The following is a 13,531-nucleotide window of genomic DNA, read 5'->3' on the forward strand; positions in this document are numbered from 1 at the left end:
AGCACTCCCAGCTACCTCCATGACACTACTGATTTCCTCAGGAAACTACAATGCATTGGTGACCTTCCAGAAAACACCATCCTAGCCACCATGGATGTAGAGGCTCTCTACACAAACATCCCACACACAGATGGAATACAAGCTGTCAGGAATAGTAACCCTGATGATGCCACAGCACAACTGGCTGCTGAGCTCTGTACCTTTATTCTCACACACACACAACTATTTCAAATTTGATGACAATATATTATCTCCAGATCAGTGGCACCACTATGGGCACCCGCATGGCCCCACAATATGCCAATATTTTTATGGCCGGCCTGGAACAACGCTTCCTCAGCTCTCGCCCCTTCTCTACCTACGCTACATTGATGGCATCTTTATCATCTGGACCCATGGGAGATGGGAGGTCCACTTCCTAGACACCACGGTGCAAATAAGTGATGGTCACATTAACACCACCCGATACCAAAAACCTACCGACCGCTATGCCTACCTTCATGCCTCCAGCTTCCATCCCAGGCACATTACACGATCCATTGTCTACAGCCAAGCACTGAGGTACAACTGCATCTGCTCTAACCCCTCAGACAGAGAACACCACCTACAAAATCTCCACCAAGCATTCTCAAAACTACAAATACCCGCACAAGGAAATAAGGGAACAGATCAACAGAGCCAGACGGGTACCCAGAAGCCTCCTACTGCAAGACAAACCCAAGAAAGAAACCAACAGGACTCCACTGGCCATCACATACAGTCCCCAGCTAAAACCCCTCCAATGCATCATCAGGGATCTACAACCCATCCTGGACAATGATCCCACACTTTCACAGGCCTTGGGTGGCAGGCCAGTCCTCGCCCACAGGCAACCTGCCAACCTGAAACATATTCTCACCAGTAACTGCACACCGCACCATAATAACTCTAGCTCAGGAACCAATCCATGCAACAAACCTCGATGCCAACTTTGCCCACATATCTACACCAGCAACACCATCACAGGACCTAAACAGATCAGCCACACCATCACCGGTTCATTCACCTGCACGTCCACCAATGTAAAATATGCCATCATATGCCAGCAACGCCCCTCTGCTATGTACATTGGCCAAACTGGACAGTCTCTACAGAAAAGGATAAATGGACACAAATCAGATATTAGGAATGGCAATATACAAAAACCTGTAGGAGAACACTTCAACCTCCCTGGCCACACTATAGCAGACCTGAAGGTGGCCACCCTGCAGCAAAAAAAACTTCAGGACCAGACTTCAAAGAGAAACTGCTGAGCTTCAGTTCATCTGCAAATTTGACACCATTAGCTCACGATTAAACAAAGACTGTGAATGGTTTGCCAACTACAAAACCAGTTTCTCCTCCCTTGGTTTTCACACCTCAACTGCTAGAACAGGGCCTCATCCTCCCTGATTGAACTAACCTCATTATCACTAGCTTGCTTGCATATATATACCTGCCCCTGGAAATTTCCACTACATGCATCTGATGAAGTGGGTATTCACCCACGAAAGCTCATGCTCCAAAACGTCTGTTAGTCTATAAGGTGCCACAGGATTCTTTGCTGCTTTTACAGGACTTAGTGTGAAGCTTGCTTCAACCATACCTATTGCTAACACTCCATAACTGTACCAACTTACTTGTCTACTCTTTCTGCTGCAGCACATGCTATATGCTCTTTTCCCATCAGTGCCAGTGAAAGAAAGCTGGAGCCTACATAATGGAATTCTCTCTTTAAAACTTCAAAATCCAGCCTCTGAAAGCTCAAATTTTAGAGGCCTATCTTGAGGGAGGGTTGTTTCTTTAGCTGGTTGTCTAGGTATGGGGCTTTTCATACGTTCTTTAAGGCATTTGACACTATCAAGAAAATGTTGGCAAGAACTTGTAGTAAGTAGAGTGGTGATGAGCATGAGGCCTAAAAGAGAATACTGACAAAGACTGCCTCTCCCAGTAAACGTTTGATGGTTGGTGGAAATCTGAATACATAAAGCTGAAACAGAGGTCTACAGTCACTAAAATATTCTTGACTTTGGCTGCAATTATTGCCTGTACTACCCCCATATTTAATCTCTTACTATTTTCTTTACTAAGTCACTGGAGTCCAGAACTAGTGACTCTAAAATTTTTAGAAGTTAGAAAAACAGGGTAGAGAAACTACAGAGTATCATTCAGATACTGGCTTTTATATTATGATGGGATGCTGTATTTCATACCAGTAAAGCAGTGTTTAGATCTTTACAGCAGAATAATGATTTAGGCAAGGAGGAAGATCCAAATATCCTTGGACACTTGCAATTACCCATTCACTCTATTTTCTATTTGGGGCCAGGTTGAAATGCTTACAAACTAGAAAACAGTGTTTAAGACATGCATCAGAACTGAAGTTCAGACCTAGAGTAAAATCAAAGCTTCTGTTTCCCTGTTTGCCTGGATCATATATTTATTATTTGTATTGCATTAAATGACTAGAATCAGGCCCCAACCATGATCAGAGAATCATTGCATTAAGCACCATGCATACAATGAAGAGACAGTCCCTGTCCCAGAATGTTGACAAAAGTGCATCACAGCTACCTTGGGGCAGTCTGTCCCATTCTTAAGCTATTGTGACTATCTACAATATGTTTAAGTACAGCATTTCTCTAAGTTATCTGATCAATGACAGGTACAACTACTTTATGTATTTTAGAAACAAAGTTGTCCTAGGCTGGATTAATTCAGACAGCTGTTCTGAATAGTTAGAGGTTTTTTAAGGCTGTAGTTTATTTGGAGAGAATGTCCAAAGATGCCTCAGAAATAAGAGACATTGATGGAACCTTGGATTTTTGTATTATTAAAAAAAGAAAAGGAAAGCCAAACCTTTTCTGGAACCTTTATAGTTTTACTAACATTCCTTCAAATTACAAAATTTCCCTCAAGGCATACGTATGCATGTACATACGAGGAGTTTTTACTGAGCTTACATTACCTTACATTAAGGCAGCATCTCTTTTCCTGTCAATAAGTTCTACATAAACCCTCTAAGAAAGGGCTGAAATTATCTTGGTACATCAAGTTTGAGCAAGAATGTTTTAGGGACAGAAACCACTTTTAGAAACATGCTGTCAGAAACAGATAGTTAAGGGTTAATGTCTCTTTCACCTGTAAAGGGTTAACAAACAGGGAATCAAACACATGACCAGGGGACCAATCAGGAGACAAGATACTTTCAAATCTCGGTGGAGGAAAGCCTTTGTTTGTGTTTTTTGGGTTTTGTTTTGTTCTCTCTGGGCTCTGAGAGTGACCACAGGTACCTATAGGCTCTCTAATCTTCTATTCCAATTTAGTAAGTACAAAAGGTAGAAAGGCAGTTCAGTCTTTTTAATTGTTTTTGCTTTATTTGTAAATGTGTATCTGGCTGGTGGGGTCTAATGTGTATTTGGCTGAAAGTATTTTAAATTGTATTTTTGCTGGAAGAGGCTTTTTTTTCCAGTTTCTATAAGCTGACAGACCCTGTAATATTCCATCTTGAATTTACAGTCATTTTCTTTATGCTTTTTTTTCTTTTATTAAAAGTTTTGCTTTTAATACCTGTCTGATTTTTCCCCTTGTTGAGGCTCAAGGAAATTGAGTCTGTACTTAACAGGGAAGGAGAAGGGAGAGGGAGAGAAAGGGGGGGGGGGGAACCCACCTGATTTCTCTGTGTTGTGATTCAAGGAGTTTGAATCACGGTGATCTCCTAGTGTACCCAGGGCAGGAAAGATCTGGGAGGAAGAAAGGAGAAGGGGGAATCCCTTTGTTTAGATTCACGGAGCTTGAATCTGTATCTCTCTCCAGGAGCCCAGGGAGGGAACACCTGGAGGGGAGGAGGGGGAAGGGGGGAAGGGAAATGGTTTATTCCCCTTTGTTGTGAGACTCAAGGAATTTGGGTCTTGGGGGTCCCCAGGGAAGGTTTTGGGGGAGACCAGAGTTTATCAGGCACTCTAAGTCCTGATTGGTGGCAGCACCACAGGATCTAAGCTGGTAATTAAGCTTAGGAGAACTCATGCTAGTACCCATATTTTGGACACTAAGGTTCAGAATTGGGAATTATACTATGACACATGCTTTATAAATATTTGCTTTATACATATATGCGTTATACAATTTGACCTTCTTTGGAGCATTAGGAGTATGACAGGAGCAGGCATCAGGTAAAGGAAACTTTTCTGCTAACATTTTTGTGACTTATATTATGCATCCTCTATTTAGGATAAGATTTTGAGAAGGATTTTCCTCTATAGTGAGCGGTCATCTGTGCAAACATCTGACTAAAATTCTACATTTGTCCAGTGTTGGCCGTGGGTGCCAACTCTTGACTTATTTGCCAGTTTTAAGCAGCAAGCATCAATTGAAACTGAAGCCAAAATGGGTTCAAATTTTGTGTTTGGAGCACCATGCGGTTTATTAGTACAAGTCCTTCTTTCTCAGCCGTGCATGAGGGAGGTACCACTACCCCAGCTACTGAGTGAGGCAGTTGTTACTCGGTGTAGTACATCAGGTGTCCTTGTCACACACAGGGAAGAGGAGCCCATTAGGAAGTAAAGCTAAGCTGACGGAACACAGTGTGCATGGGCCTTCTAGCAGTAATAGCTATTGTAAGGATATAAAGCCTGAATTAGCTTATTTAAAATTTATGAGCATAAGCAGCAGAATGGTGACTAGGAGTCATTAAAACAGTCATGTAAGCAAGAGTGATGCCAAAAGCCCATGAGCACCAGCTGATTAGAGTATATACTTGAGTGGCAAACCAACTGCCCAGGTTTTTAACATATATGATAAGCTGAAACACAGACTTAATTAAAAGATCATGGAAAGTTGCTTTTAACAGATTCCTTTAATATCAGTTTGCAGGTAGTGCTGGGCGAGAAACTGGTTAGTCCTGTGCCTATTTTAACTGACATTTGTGTTTTTTAAAAACCATCCCTGAAAAAACTACAAATGCCTTTACTCATCATTTTCTGCCCATATCCAGAAGTATGGTTTGTGCTAATGCATATATTTGCCTTAAAACCAAAGGAATTAAAAGCTAAGGAAAGAACAAAATTCTAAACTATGCATGCTACTAGAGATATGGTCTGCTCACAGGCAGCAGTACAGTGAGTAAACTTAGAGATAATAGAGAAATTCGTCAGAAGAAAAAGATCGACTTCCAGACATTTAAAAGAGAAAGTCTAACTTAGGATGCTAAGTGTTTTAGCTTAGATAGTGATTCGCTGAATGTTAGACACTTTCTTTAGCAAATACATTTAGAAGCTTTATTTTTCAAAGAAAGTTAAACCCACCTACCATTATGTCAATCCCCTTCGCAATCTTAAAGTGACATTGATTATAGCAGTCTTCTCCAGTTAATTTTTTTTCAGTATTGCCTCCCATAATGCTATTATAGACTGTCAATCTGTCATAGTCCCTTTGGCCAACAATTCTTTCGCACATTCTTTGCTGTTTCCCCCTCCCCAGTAGTTTAGAGACTGATTTTCTATGAAGAGCTGAGGAGACTGGCTAGATAGAATGACAGTGACTGTATCATGACAACACCGCCATCTTTGCCCATTGATTTTTTTTTAAATTAAAGTGATCACTTATATGCTCAGGGAATTGTGAGTGCTATACTAAAAACAGAGGTGCACATGTAATTCCTTCCACTGTCCCAAGATCAGGTTTATACAGCACATAGGGTGAGGATGATTCCTGTAAACAGCACAGTGTATATGATATTGGACCTACAAAATCCTGTCACTGCAACACAAAATGAATGTTTGAGATGCATGCTGGAGAAAATGTCTACGTATTAAAAACAGTCAAGTGTTAGGATTGACTAGTGTGTTCAACTTCTTCTGCTACTTGCCAAGTACCTCCCTTAATTAGGAAACACTAAAAGCAGAAAGCTCAAATACGAGCGTTAGCCAAGAAAATCATAAGACACATTAATTTGAAGTTTTTTTCCACAGTACTGGGGTATAGCTTCTCATAGAATCTTGTTTCAGGATCAGACGAAATAGGATTCTGAGAGAAACTCTACACTACCTTGTAGAAGTTCCCATCACACACTGACCTCTAGTGTAGTAAATAAAACTTAGGACATCAGGAATGGTTTCAAAGCTTTATGAAATGTTTAGTAAATAATTTCCACCATGATCTGCCTTTCAAACAATAAAAAGACTGAGGTCAGATGGATCTCATAGGATTACTCACATTTTAAAAAAACTGGAGAGAAAAAAATATCAAAATAAACTAAGATTTGGAATGCTTTAATGATTTAAACTGCTGCTGTGTTTATATAATGCACTCCACATCAAAGCCGCACTGGGCTACTTTGAACGCCAGCTTCATTTATTTATTTATTTTTAACTCCTACAGATTCTGTGAAGTACAACAGGTTTAATGAACTTTGTAAAACAGTCAAAAAAAAAATCATCAAAAGCCAGAGTGGGATGGCTCAAACACCACTGAGTCTAGTAATTTCACAATGAATTCTACAAAATAAAAAACAAACAAGTCTGGGTTTTGCCTCGCAGCAGCTTCTGCATGCTCCAAAAGCATCAGTTGAGTTAAATGCACATGTTACAGCCAATATTTGGAACACAAGAATTTTTTGTTAGGAACAAGGGGCCCATCTAGGATATCGCCCCACTTCCTTCAAACTTAAAGGGAGACAAGGCTCCATGCAGAAGCATTCCATGCCCACACAAGTCAGTAAGGGTGCTATGACTCTTCTTAGGGAATGATACAGACTTATTTTTTAGGTTGCCAGGAAGTTTGTTTTGAAGCTGTTTTTGAACCCAAGACTGATTTTTTAAAATTAGTATTTAGTTTGAAGATACAAACCTGCTTTGCGATGCTTCAGAAGGAGTGTCCAATGCTCACTGGGCACAATGGAATCTGTATTTTGTCCTGTGAGGCTGGTTTGGGTTTAAATACATTTTACTCTTCAGTCGATATCCTTTATCGTAGCAGTAACAAATTGAAAACAAGTCCAACAGGATGGTCTTAAGAGTCAATGGCTGTGCTGAATCCATGATTACTCACCTTCATATTTCTTTTGTGGGTGTTCCGTAAGACACTGGCCTAAGATTATAGATACTAAGGACACAGCTACACTAGACAGTTTGCAGCGGTGCCACTGTAAGCTGGTCTAATGTAGCCGCACTAAGCCGACAGGAGAGAGCTCTCCTATCTGCTTAACTACTTCAGCCCCACAAGCAGCAGAAGCCATGTTGGCAGGAGAAGCTCTCCAATGGATAATAGTGCTGTCCACACCAGCGCTTATGTTGGTGTAATTTATGTTGCTCAGAGGAGCAACATTAAATTATGCCAACATAAACTGTAGCGTAGACATAGTCTGAATCCCATAAGACATACTGGTTTCTATCTTTGATTTGGTTCTCAGTCCTCCCTTTAAAGTAAGGAAGTTATTCAAGAACTGCTTCTGAATCGAGTGACCTTTTCAAAAGTTTTTAAGTGTTCAGATTTCCTTGCTCACTTCCTCTGGAATTCATGGACACGCACAGCTATGCTTGTGCCAAGTGCTTTGTCTACTCTGGACAATAGAAGCACTTAAAAACTCAACTATCACTTCCCAAGCAGTTATTTAACTTTTAGTCAAAGTTCCTAAGTTATTCCCCCATTCTTACCCCCAAAAGCTGTGCAATTTTAATGTTGTGCACATGTTCTCAGTTAAGATTAACAAAAAAAAGCTAAATTGTCAACAAGCAATGCTAAATTCACTCAGAGAGAGAACCTTAACGGCCAAAAAAGCCATTGCAGTTTCTCAGTACAGTAGAACCTCAGAGTTATGAACTGACCAGTCAACCACTCACGTCATTTGGAACTGGAAGTACACAATCAGGCAGCAGCAGAGATACACAAAAAAGGGAAAACAGAACAGTGCGGTGTTAAACGTAAAACTACTAAAAAAAAATAAAGGGAAAGCAGCATTTTTCTTCTGCATAGTAAAGTTTCAAAGCTGTATGAAGCCAATGTTCAGTTGTAAATTTTTGAAACCACCATCATAACTCTTGCTTTGTTCAGTTACAAACAACCTCCATTCCCGAGGTGTTTGTAACTCCGAGATTCTATTGTAGCCAGAAAAAAATATTTCAAGATTCCAAAAGATGGTCATTAACAGGGACTTTTTAAATTAAATAAGTATCTGGGCAAAATTCAACATGCTCTCAGTTTCACAGTCTAGTTCACACTGACTATAGACTGTCTAGAACAGTGGTGGGCTGGGAACGGCGAACCATGGCCACTGGGAGCTGCGGGCAGCCGTACCTGTGGATGGTCAATGTAAACAAACTGTCTCGTGACCTGCCAACCGATTACCCTGACAGGCTGCGTGCAGCCCACAGGTTGCCCACCACTGGTCTAGAAGTATAGGCCCTCTAGTGATAGGTGTCCAGTGTTAGACATGTAAAACCTGCCCTTCCAGTGGCACTGAGCACAGATAAGTCAAACTCAGCAGGGGCTCAGTTCTTTTGAAAAAATATGTAGTCAAGTGTCTAAAGTTGGGCACCCAAAATTAGAGGTTACTTCTAAAATTCTATGCCCAAAAGGAGATAGTTGGAAGACAAAAAACTGGTCATTGCTGAAGAAGATGGGGACAGTATTAAATTATTTATAGCTTATGCCAGCTAATTCACATAGGGGCCTACAACCAAAACCCAGAGTCTGAGCAGTCCCAAACCAAACATCAAATCTAATTGATTTTGCAGGATTCTGCGTTTTGATCAAAGCTGGCTGCCTGCTCTGCTGCATCACAAAAGCAGGCAGTGTTCCACAGAGACACAAGAGTGAAAAAAGTCCATCCCTCCTGCTCCTCCTCACCAAATAAGCTGTAGTCTGGGAGAAAGAGTACTGACTGAGTTGGAAGCCAGAACACCAAGTTCAAATCTCACTTCTGCCAATTGTTATTTCTTTCCATGTGCTTCACAGCCTTTCATTAATAACTAAGCCTTACACTCCAGTTGTAGTATGTAGTCAAGTACTACCACCCCAGTTTTACAAAAGGTAATGCACGTTGCACAAGGTTACTTCTGGCAGAGTTGTAAATAGAATTCAGGTGTCTAATATGGCAGACTCAGGTCTTATCCACACAACCACATTTCATTTCTGATTTGAGTGTGCGCCAAATATATGTCCTTTTATTATCCTATGGATAACCCAGGGGTGGGCAAACTTTTTAGCCCGAGGGCCACATTGGGGTTTGGAAATTGTGTGGGGGGCCAGGTGTAGTGTATTAAATTGCTCCCTGTAGGAATGTGCTTCTTATGGTGTACTACTTATAGCTGCCAGTTCTGGTAGTAGGTAAGTAGCACATTCTTAGGGGGAGCAATTTAATACATTACACCCAGCAGCGGCTCTCACAGCCATGCTGCCCGTGAGGAGCTCACAGCCCTACCACCCAGAGCGCTGGTGGCACGGCGAGCTGAGGCTGCGGGGGAACTCAAGGGCCAGGCAGGACAGTCCCACGGGCCATAGTTTGCCCACCTCTGGGATAACCAGTACTCCACCCACAGTTAGGGATACAATTTAGTGGTCCTGATTGCTAATATTCTACTTTTGTTTAGCAAACAGCTATGCAATCTACTGACACAGCGTTTAGCAAGGATATCTCTGGGGCTCCACACAGCTGACAGGAACTGTTTCTGTAGCTCAAGTGGTTCAGGTTTATGCAGATATTTGACGGCCCAAGGAGTTCATACTTTGCTGATGATCCTTGTAGGAGATCCTTATGGTTGCATGCAACAGAATTTATATTTCCATTTTTTAAAAGTAATTTAATTCACAGGGAGAAAACATTCTTTGGATGCATTATATATTTTATATTCCACCACTAATGATCCAACCAGCAAACTAAATTTGGTGATGAATCCTGGTCACGTGCCACCTGAGGCACATTGCACGTACAGAAAGAATGATGATATAATGAAGCAAAAAACAGGTGCTCCACATTGCAGTCATTTATTACATATTTATTGTTGATATCAGACTTACAGGTTCGAAGGGCGAGAGGATATACATTGTAACTAAGGTTGAGTCTCTAATTACAACTTAACCTGAAAAACCTGCTATGTAAGAATCCGTACAATAATGCATTTGTTTCCAGAAGACTTATGATTTGTGTAAACACACTAGATTGACGCTATTTTAGAAAAAAAGCTAGACAAAGAATAGAACAAAAGAACTCTTCATTATTAGACATTTCAAAAAGTTGAGTAAAAAAATTGTAAGTGTTCGCTTGAAAATTTATGACAGACTTTTTGAAGAACAATGATCTATAATTTATTCTAGTTAAAAATTGGACTAACATATCTACCCTTCAAAGAAAAGCATATTACCTATAACATTTCTAGTCTTCTCTGAAATGTTAAGTTGTTTTTCATTTTAAAAGATAAAAAGACATTTTTCCTGTGCAATGGGAAATGCAGATGGATGAGGTAGGTCAACCACTCTTATTGCCAGCCTACAAACATTAAGAAAATGGACATGGGAATATTAGACATGGGTTGCCCAATTTATCTCCCCCTCCGTCCCCCACCACTACCACCACCTCCCTCCCTAGGATGAATGCAACAACCAAAAAAAAATAATTTATATATAACAGAGCATGTAGAATAAACTAGCTTTTCTCTAAGCTTTGAGCTCAAAGCCTTAGGCTTAATGTGGTTTTAGCCACAACAAACGTGGCTCAAAATACATTGTGTATTTTGTTAGCGACTAATCATATAACCCCAGTGCAGGATTTCTAAGCAGGATTTCATATTTTGCCACTGATATCATGACACATAGTATATTTTACTGACAACTCTACACTGTACATATAATATATTGACCCAGTTTAATTTAATCAGTAATCCAAGTCCATATAAGGGATTTGTTACAGACACAAGAGTCTGTCCTATCAGCTACCTTGCTTAAAAAGTAGTGGCCCTTAACATAAACAGACCTGTCACTGATTAGGTCACTGTCTGTATGCACTGTAATCCAATAAACAAGATTCCTACGGGAGCGTCAGAAGTTAATTGTGTATTCTTGGTCAGAAGTACACAGTTTACCTGTGAAACACTGTTTAATTATATCTTATACAAACCAGCTTGGCATACTTGAGTATTAGGTCTGGTCTATTTCATGATCAGCTGAACTACAGCCAGAGGGCCAACGTTCCCTGGAGGCAGGGCTGGCTCTAGCCATTTCACTGCCCCAAGCACGGTGGCACGCCGTGGGGGGCACTCTGCCGCTCGCCGGTCTCGTGGCTCCGGTGGATCTCCTGCAGGCGTCCCTGCGGAGGTCCACCGGTCCCGCGCTCCGGTGGACCTCCCGCAGGCATGCCTGCGGATGCTCCACCGGAGCCGCGGGACAAGTGGACTCTCCACAGGCACGCCTGCGGGAGGTCCACCAGAGCCGCCTGCCACCCTCCCAGCAACCTGCAAAGCGCCCCCCGCGGCATGTCGCCCCAAGCACACGCTTGGTGCGCTGGGGCCTGGAGCTGGCCCTGCCGGGACTATTATTGACAGGACAAGGGTGAAACAGTGAAGTTAGGCTTGAAGAAACCCAGCCACAGACAGAGCAGTGCACAGGGATTAATAAAGCTCTACTTGTTCAAGTTAACCAGCATTCAGCATCACTCTTTGTGAGTGAAATATGGTGGCAATCTATGTTCCCTTTAAGCTGCACAGCCGTGCTGCAGGCTCTCAAGGGCTGCGCAGGCAGACGGGGAGAGGCGCCACTCCCCCGGCCCAGGTCCGCCAGAGCTGCCGGGGAGAGGAGCCCCTTCCTCAGCCTGGCTCAGGCCTGCTGTAGTCAGGAAAGGGCTTAGGGGAGTCCTCTCTCCCCACTGTAGCCCCAAGGAAGCCTGCCCCCAAACCCCTCATCCCTGACCCCATCCCAGAGCCCGCACCTTCCCGTTTCCCAACCCTGTGTCCCAGCCCTGAGCCCCCACCCACACCCCAAACCCCTCATCCCCAGCTAGGGTGACCAGACAGCAAGTGTGAAAAATCAGGACGGGGCTAGGGGGTAATAGGTGCCTATATAAGAAAGAGACCCAAAAATTGGGACTGTCCCTATAAAATTGGGACATCTGGTCACCCTATCCCTGGTCCCCACCCTAAAGCCTTCACCCTCTAGCCAGAGCCCTCACACTCTGCTCCCAACCCTCTGCCTCAGCCCTGAGTCCCCTCCTGCACCCCAGACTCCTCATCCCCAGCCGCACCTCCAGCCAGAGGTCTCATCCCCCCACATCCTAACCCTCTGCCCTAGTCCTGAGCCCCTCCCCCACAACCCAATCCCCTCACCCACACCCCAACTCTTCCCCAGCCCTAAGCCCCTGTCCACACTCCGAACCCCTCAGAGTCCCACCTCCACCACATGAATTTTGTTATGTGCACCAATATGAAGGTGATGTGCACATCACTTCCATATCGGTGCACATAACAAAATTAATTCCGCACATGGATGTAAAAAGTTAGAGGAAACACTGGTGGCAATGTCTGAGTTGTGGGCTCTCTGCAACGCAGCAGCATGAGCAATGGAACTCTGTCTGAAGCTCTCCAGAGCTCTGATCTTGCAGATGCAAACCCAGCCCAGCAATGGACCAGGTGGAAGGAGGCATTTGAGCTGCACAGAGACCTGGCCCTGCAGGAGGACAGCAGCAACAGGAAAGTAAAACTGTTACTTTACCTTAATTACTCCAGGGGGAATTCTGCACCAAAAAATTAAAATATTGTGCACAATATTTTAAAATTCTGCAAAATTCTGCATATTTTGTCAAAATAACACAATATAATCACACCAGTTTCATTATTTTTGGTAGTTTATTTCTAAAAACCTGTCAGCAAGCATGTCTGTAACAATACAAACAACAAAAAAGATTCAGGAAATGTTTTTTGACAATAGATTCCTTACTAGCATATTAATACAGAATTCAGAGTAATAATTCATTTAAACTACAGTAAGAACCACGTTTCCCTCACCCCTCAGAAGCAGTGAGGGAAACACAGGCTTTTCACTTGAGACCAATCTGAAGGGGAAGGGATAGACCTCTGTGTTTCTGCCTTATGCATGCTGGCTGTTACATGCAATTTCAGGGACCTGAGAGACTCCCTGATTTGGGAAGGAATAATCTGTGGCACCTGAGATCAAACACCTACAGGAGTGGCTGCTCCAGGAAAGCGATCTTACGTTAGACAGATGTTTACAAATGGTGCATACAGGAGAAGCCTCAGAGAACGGATGAAAGCCCTAGGGGCACAACACACTCAGATATTACACATGTAATGAGACAACAGCAAAGGAGAGCAGCTGGCCAGAGTTCCATACTCATAATGAGGTGCATTTACTGTGGGAGACAGTTGAACTACAGCCAGAGGGTGACCAGACAGCAAGCAGATAAAAGACAACTGCCCTGACCTAGGACAGCATTGAAAAGGAATATGGCAAGATGAATCATTTCAGCAGTATGTGCAAGAGCAGAGGAAGGTCTCAGAAAGATTCGGTC

General features: G+C 42.7%; 1 protein-coding gene across 1 annotated transcript in view; it reads left to right on the top strand.

Annotated features, from left to right (window-relative positions):
* The window catches only part of LOC127044377 (uncharacterized), a 564,702-nt gene that overhangs the window by 64,699 nt on the left and 486,472 nt on the right, over positions 1-13,531 (top strand). The gene's annotated exons all lie outside the window — the stretch shown is intronic.

The sequence above is a fragment of the Gopherus flavomarginatus genome, chromosome 2 (genome assembly GCF_025201925.1).
Source record: "Gopherus flavomarginatus isolate rGopFla2 chromosome 2, rGopFla2.mat.asm, whole genome shotgun sequence".
Classification (NCBI taxonomy): Eukaryota; Metazoa; Chordata; order Testudines; family Testudinidae; genus Gopherus; species Gopherus flavomarginatus.